At 40.3% G+C, this 6,133-nt stretch overlaps 1 long non-coding RNA gene across 1 annotated transcript; it reads left to right on the top strand.

Annotated features, from left to right (window-relative positions):
* Window positions 1–392: 392 nt before the first annotated feature.
* Window positions 393–3,083, top strand: LOC138407236 (uncharacterized). The gene is made up of 3 exons (XR_011240684.1): window positions 393–739; window positions 1,017–1,075; window positions 1,909–3,083. It is a non-coding gene; the product is annotated as an uncharacterized lncRNA (long non-coding RNA).
* The last annotated feature ends 3,050 nt before the right edge of the window (window positions 3,084–6,133 follow it).

The following is a 6,133-nucleotide window of genomic DNA, read 5'->3' as shown; positions in this document are numbered from 1 at the left end:
TTTCATCATGAATTTGCACCACTTTCCACCGCTAAATGGGAGAGCCACACTTCCTCCTATAAATACCATGGGTGAGTATCTCTTACTCAGTAGCACGCTCCGCACAGGATGGGGACCTGTATGCCAATACCTCTGCAGTGTAAGGGCCTGATTGTGTGTGGGGTTGCCCGGTCGCACTTAATGCTGCACTGAGATACCTGAGCATGGAGGATGGCCATTGTGCATCCGCCAATAACGCTGCTCCATGGTGCTCGGACCAAAGGAGGAAGGAGGAAGAGAGGCTCATTTCCACCTTCACCCACTAAAATCAATGCGTCTCTTGGACACCGGAGGGTCAGGGCAGTCAAATGGCACTAAAGAGACACCATTAGGTCTCGTAGAGGCCACAGGTTACTTCTTGATGTACTCGTCTGAGACAGCACCTAAGACAAGTGTTTAGCTCTGTGAGAAAGGTTATGTTTTTTAGGACAGATCTGTGCAAGTCCTCTCTTGCTGTATCGTTATGAGTGAGCACACAGCTAAAGAAAAACTGGCTAATGTGCAAAAACTGGGGCAATGTTGGGGCTCTGGAATGAGCGAGGGAACAGGTTTCTCACACATATTCAGTGACAGGCACGCAGCCGATCGAACAGCTGGCTGTCATTAGAGCACAGCAGCTGGGCTTGACATGGACGCTGACAGGAATCAGTCACAAAGACGTGAGACACGAACAGTTTGTCAAACTGGGATCTGGCAGAAGGTAAACATTGACATTAACCGTGTTGATTTATGGGTGATTTACAGTGAATATATTATAAACACAGGACATCAGAAGTGATACACTAATCAGACGAATTGCAAAGAATCAGCAGAAAATGCCAGTTTTGTGGATAAACAATCTGAATACGTCTGCAACTCAATATCTGTATCCCTTTTATTTTGCTCTATTTCAAAGTACTTTCCCTTTATTTTCGGCCATGAAGGCTACCTGCTGATATTAACTGTTAAACCCTCACTCATTTTATCTCTATAAACAGATACTACATGAGAATATGCAAAATCTTTCGGGGAGGGACAAGATTTTGAGGTCAATTTGGTAAGTTTGACCAAACATGTTTGAGCGGGCTTTGGTTGCCTGCAGGTAAACAGGTAATTGGCGTGGAGAGCAAAGATTTGGAACACATTGGTCAAAATGCATCGGCTATTGGCTTTTTAATTCATCTGCATTTATGTGCGGATAGCGGTTGATATAGATTAGCCTAAATGTCGTCTGTACCTAAAACAACAACAATAAGAATCATTGTTTGTGTTTTGTGTGGAGAAATGTTCTTGTGTGATAAAAGAAACTTGTGTACACTGTGTACAGTGAACTGAGTCTTGGTCCAGATAATCACTGTCTATACTGAAAGTCCCAAAATATTGGCTGCTGCCCCAAGAGAATAATTTGTTACCAGACGATAGCCAATGAGTTCCAACAAACTGCCATTGCTGTTTTAAGACACATATAAAGCATCACTTCCTGTGACCTGAGGTCAGTTTTAGAAAATGTACTTTGGCCATATAATAGAGATCTAAAGATTAGTCAGACTTCAGAGAGACATCTATATTCAGCAGTTGCACAACTTTGGCGAAGTCTGAATATTTTGATATTAATTTTGAGGCAAATTAAGATTTTTTTTCAATCCGAAAATCATGGTTGACCAACCACTGTTGCCAAGCGTCTTTAATCAAACTGCTTAGCCCTCTTGAAGACTTAATAAGAACAGTTCCAAGGAAATTAAATACACTGAGCTTTAAGGGAGGGTCCACAATGACAAAGGATTATTGCGATAACACAAATTTGTCTGGCAGTGACAGGTCTGTAGAACATTCCCTCTCCACCCACTGCAGTACAAATAACTGGTAATTGGCCTATTACTCTGTCGCCAGGTCTGCTTCACTATAGTTGAGCTCGCTGAGCCCGAGAGGAGCCGGTGGAGGGACCCGTCTCACCTTGTCTGAGTGGCTCAGGTATGTCTACCCCTGAGGGACCGCAGCCCACTTCTCTTAAAGGGATGTCCTGCAGAGAGACCTGTCCGTCAGCAGACCTCCCAGGGTGTGAAAAGTCTTCCAGCCTTGCTTCTGGAGGCCAAGCGGCGTTCAGCGATCAACTCTAAGAGTGTTTAAAAACAGCCCTTTTGAGCTTTCCCCTTCTCCAAGACAATCCCACTTTCACGTCTTTGTTCGAGCTGTCACTCACCGCAAACTTTACATATACTAGCAATTACAATTTCAAACTGCTCACAACCTCCCCGTGTCACATGTCATTTGGGTTTAAGCCTGTTGTTATGACATTCTTTGCTTAAATGGCTTTTCTCAGGCATCTATTGTCAGTTTGTCAGTCTGAGACCTTGGGCTCAACAGTCTAGGCTGAATTTACCTGAAGCTAGTCCACAGACTTTAAGGATTGCCGGTCAACTACACACATCCAGACACCAGTATGATCTATATATGTTATTTCAAAAATATACAGCTACTCACATTTAAGGTCTGAAATGATGACACTAAATTTAATTAGTTTGATGCAAATGTGTAAAACTGTCACTTGAAATCTTGAACATTTTTACCTCCACCAAAGGCGGTTATGCTTACTTTGCTTTCATTTGTTGTCTGTCTGTCTATCAGCTGGATTACACAAATATTTTAGGGGGTGATCCTTATTCAGTTATACTGTGCTGGAACAGGATCCTTTAAAATATTTGCACTGTAAATTTCAAGTATTTTATATTGATATTCATTGAAGTCAGTTGTTTGACATTGAGATAAACTATTACTTAAAACAACCATAATGTTCTAATGGTTTTTGTCTTTCAACTGTACCAGAGAATGAATATTTTGCCTGAGTTTCATGAGAGGAGTTTGCAAAATTGGTTTTGTGCACACATCATATCTGATCTCAAACAATATGGTGATAAAATGTCCTTTGCGTAGGTAAATGCTCAATGTGTGCCATTCTAGTGCCTTACTGAATTGTTCTTGACCATTTTTCATTGACAAATTGATAGTAAAAAACTTTTTTTAAGATATATGAATGAATGTGTTTCTTGTCCTTGTAGAAGATGCTATTTGGGGTTCTTCTTTCATTTTGAACATATCTTGCTGATTTGAATAAAAGCAAACTGAAATGTTTACTGGCTGAAGAAGAAAACAATCTCCCTCATGACTCATGACTTTACTTGAGCGATGGGTCACATCTGCTCTTAACGTGGCCTCTTAAGTTAATTTAATCAAGAACCATTTGATCTTTGAATAAATTTGAATTAACAAAGCAAACAATTACTTAATTGTAGCATCCAAGAATTGACATAGCTGTATCTTTACGTTGCCTTAATGCGACGATCATTTACACCACAGGGCACCAGCAGAAGTCTCTGGCCGTGCCAGGACCCAATGAAAAGTAGGCTCAATTAAAAGCCCTTCATAAATATTAAACACTATCTATCAGCAAGTTATTCATATAAATGATGTATCCACTTGTAAGCACAGACTATCAACATCTAAATGTCCTCTGTAAATACAGCTCAGTCATGGAATCCTGGCTTCACTGTAATTCCAGAGGCAGCCAGTTTGAAACGGGCAGGGGGCCAGCGCAGCACTTCGCCATGCTAGCTAACTGAGAAGCAGCGGTACTAATGTTTGGCTCCTGCTCCGATGGTAAGTGATCAGTTTCATCAGAACAGGGAGAGCGGTGCACAGAGCTGATTCATCTGTCAGCAGAGTGAAGGAGGCCCGCTGAAAGACACAGAACGCTTGGAGGGAAAAAATAACCCTGGTGAATTCATTCATAGGTACGGAGCTATTTGTTATTTCACAACTGAATCTGGTAATAATCCATGTGACTATGTGATGATGAAAATATTTAATGAATACAACACCCACACTAAAACAACTGTAAGTCATCAGGTGCTTTGGTTGAAATAAAATTTCAGAAGCATTTTGTACCTCCTCAGAGTTGATCAGCCTCAAGGAGAATCCCGCAGCATTGTAGCATGAATAATAGCACATGCCTTTGTATTATTCATCAGCTCGGGGCTAAAGTTGGTCACTTGAAGTCACCGTGACAGATGCTTTCTGGTCCGGTGCCAAACGCAGGCAAGTGAGAAGTCTCGGAAGTGTTTGCACAGGGTGTAAAGGAGCCGTGCAGGTCATGTTAACCCTGTTCAGATAACCACGGCTAAACACCGGGGCTAACTAAGAGAGCTTCACAATGAAAGAGCAACAGGTCCCAGAGTTAACCCCTCAGTGTCTCCGCAGGACATTATTACAGTGACTGAGGTATAGTTATAGGTCAGGTACAAGGGAAGGACACAGAAAATTCAATGTAAAATAAATAAATACATAGATAAAGAAGTGAGATTCCAGAAAAATGGGAAATGTGGAGCAACGTTTACGACATGAGGGTTGATTTTAGTCAGTGAGTGGCTCCAAGTTTAAATGCATACATGAATTCTAGAGTTGCTTGGTTTTTTGAGTGCAGCTTCGGCCGACACTGCTTCACAAGTTGAAAAACTACACTGTTAGGTTTTATTGCACCAGCTTTGGCAACTGCTTCAGAAAAAATACAGAAAAAACTAATTCTAAATCTACACTATGGTTTGAAGTTGCAGGCTGATTGACACCTTCATACTTTTGTAATTTTCTGTTAGTGCAAGATGATACAGTACAATGAGTTTTCATATACCAAATGCCAACATGGTGCTCCGTCAACTTTGCTAATGCTGTGATGTATATTTTATAGTTTTATGGAATCTGCATGCACTTCTTACATTTGACTCACTGTGACGTTTCTCGCCCAGACCAGAAACCAAACGGTCAGAGCTCGTCTGATTCTTTAACATGGACCATATGTGTTGTCTGCTCGAGAACGCTTCTGACAGGTCCACATTGTTTAGTCTGCACGGTTCCGTTTACATGAAAATGTGACAAATTCAACATCGCTGCTGTCTCATGATCAAGAGATAGGCTTTAAAAATAACACACTGTTTGCAAACCTGCAACAAATGTGGTTATCATAGAAAACAGAGAGTTAAGCAGTCATCTTTAACATCTGTTAATTCCACACGCAGAGATATTTCCTTCAGGTGGGTTACAGCACAGTTCCACCTTCCGTGCTACATGAAATTATTTAGAAAAGGTGACAATTATTATCGTGTCTGTACCTTCTGCTCTTGCCACTGTGGAGGATTCATTCATTTATGTGTCTCTGGATCCTGTGTTAATTCCACGACCCTGTGTTCAATTATTTATGCAAAGTACATAACTTTTCAATTAACTAATTGCCAGGCTCTGGAGATTTCTGCAAACATGGTGCTCAGCAGGTCACACCAGCAGCCGTAGAAGGGGATTTCTCCATCTGTATCCTTAATACACAGTGACTTCAAGAGAAACGAATCGAGTAAATATTGAAGAGAACAAATGGAGCTTTTTGTAATTATACATTGGGGTCTTGATTAACACCTTTAGACAAAGAACAATATCTTTAATGTTAACAGAATCAGTGTAATTAATTTTTTTTGAATACAAAAAAGATTAAAAATTTCTTAAATACCTCATGAAAAATACACAAAAGATATCATATGCTCTGAAAATGGCAGCATGAAACAGGACTGATTAAAATGATCCCAGTCAGTTTACACAGCTCAAGGAGTAAAGTACATTTTCCAAACAGACAACTCTGTAACTCCCTCTAAATCTTTTAAAATTTAATCATTGAACCAGCAGTTTGAAGTTTTGTTTCTTTAAAAAAAAAATTACGTTTGGTTCATATTACAGACAAAGGTGAAGTCACTCCTCCTTCCCAACCCCTGTGCCCGCCTCTCCCTCCCACTTTTCAAAACAGTGGCGATTAACATATATTGATTGACAAGGGTGGAAATAGACGGACACAGAGGACAGACGGTCAGTTAGAAAGATTGATAGATGGGTAGATGGATACATGGCGTTAGATAAAGAAGAAGTGATTGGGGGAAAGGTGGGTTACTCTAATTACAAAAAAGAATGGGAAACTGATGGTTGTAGAAAAAAAGAGAATGAAACAATTTTATGGAGAGAAGTAATAAAAAAACAACAGAGAGGGGAAAAATCACAATATAGATGAAAAAGAACAAATAACATA

The sequence above is a fragment of the Paralichthys olivaceus genome, chromosome 1 (genome assembly GCF_024713975.1).
Source record: "Paralichthys olivaceus isolate ysfri-2021 chromosome 1, ASM2471397v2, whole genome shotgun sequence".
Classification (NCBI taxonomy): domain Eukaryota; kingdom Metazoa; phylum Chordata; class Actinopteri; order Pleuronectiformes; family Paralichthyidae; genus Paralichthys; species Paralichthys olivaceus.
This window is presented reverse-complemented; position numbering and strand designations above follow the sequence as displayed.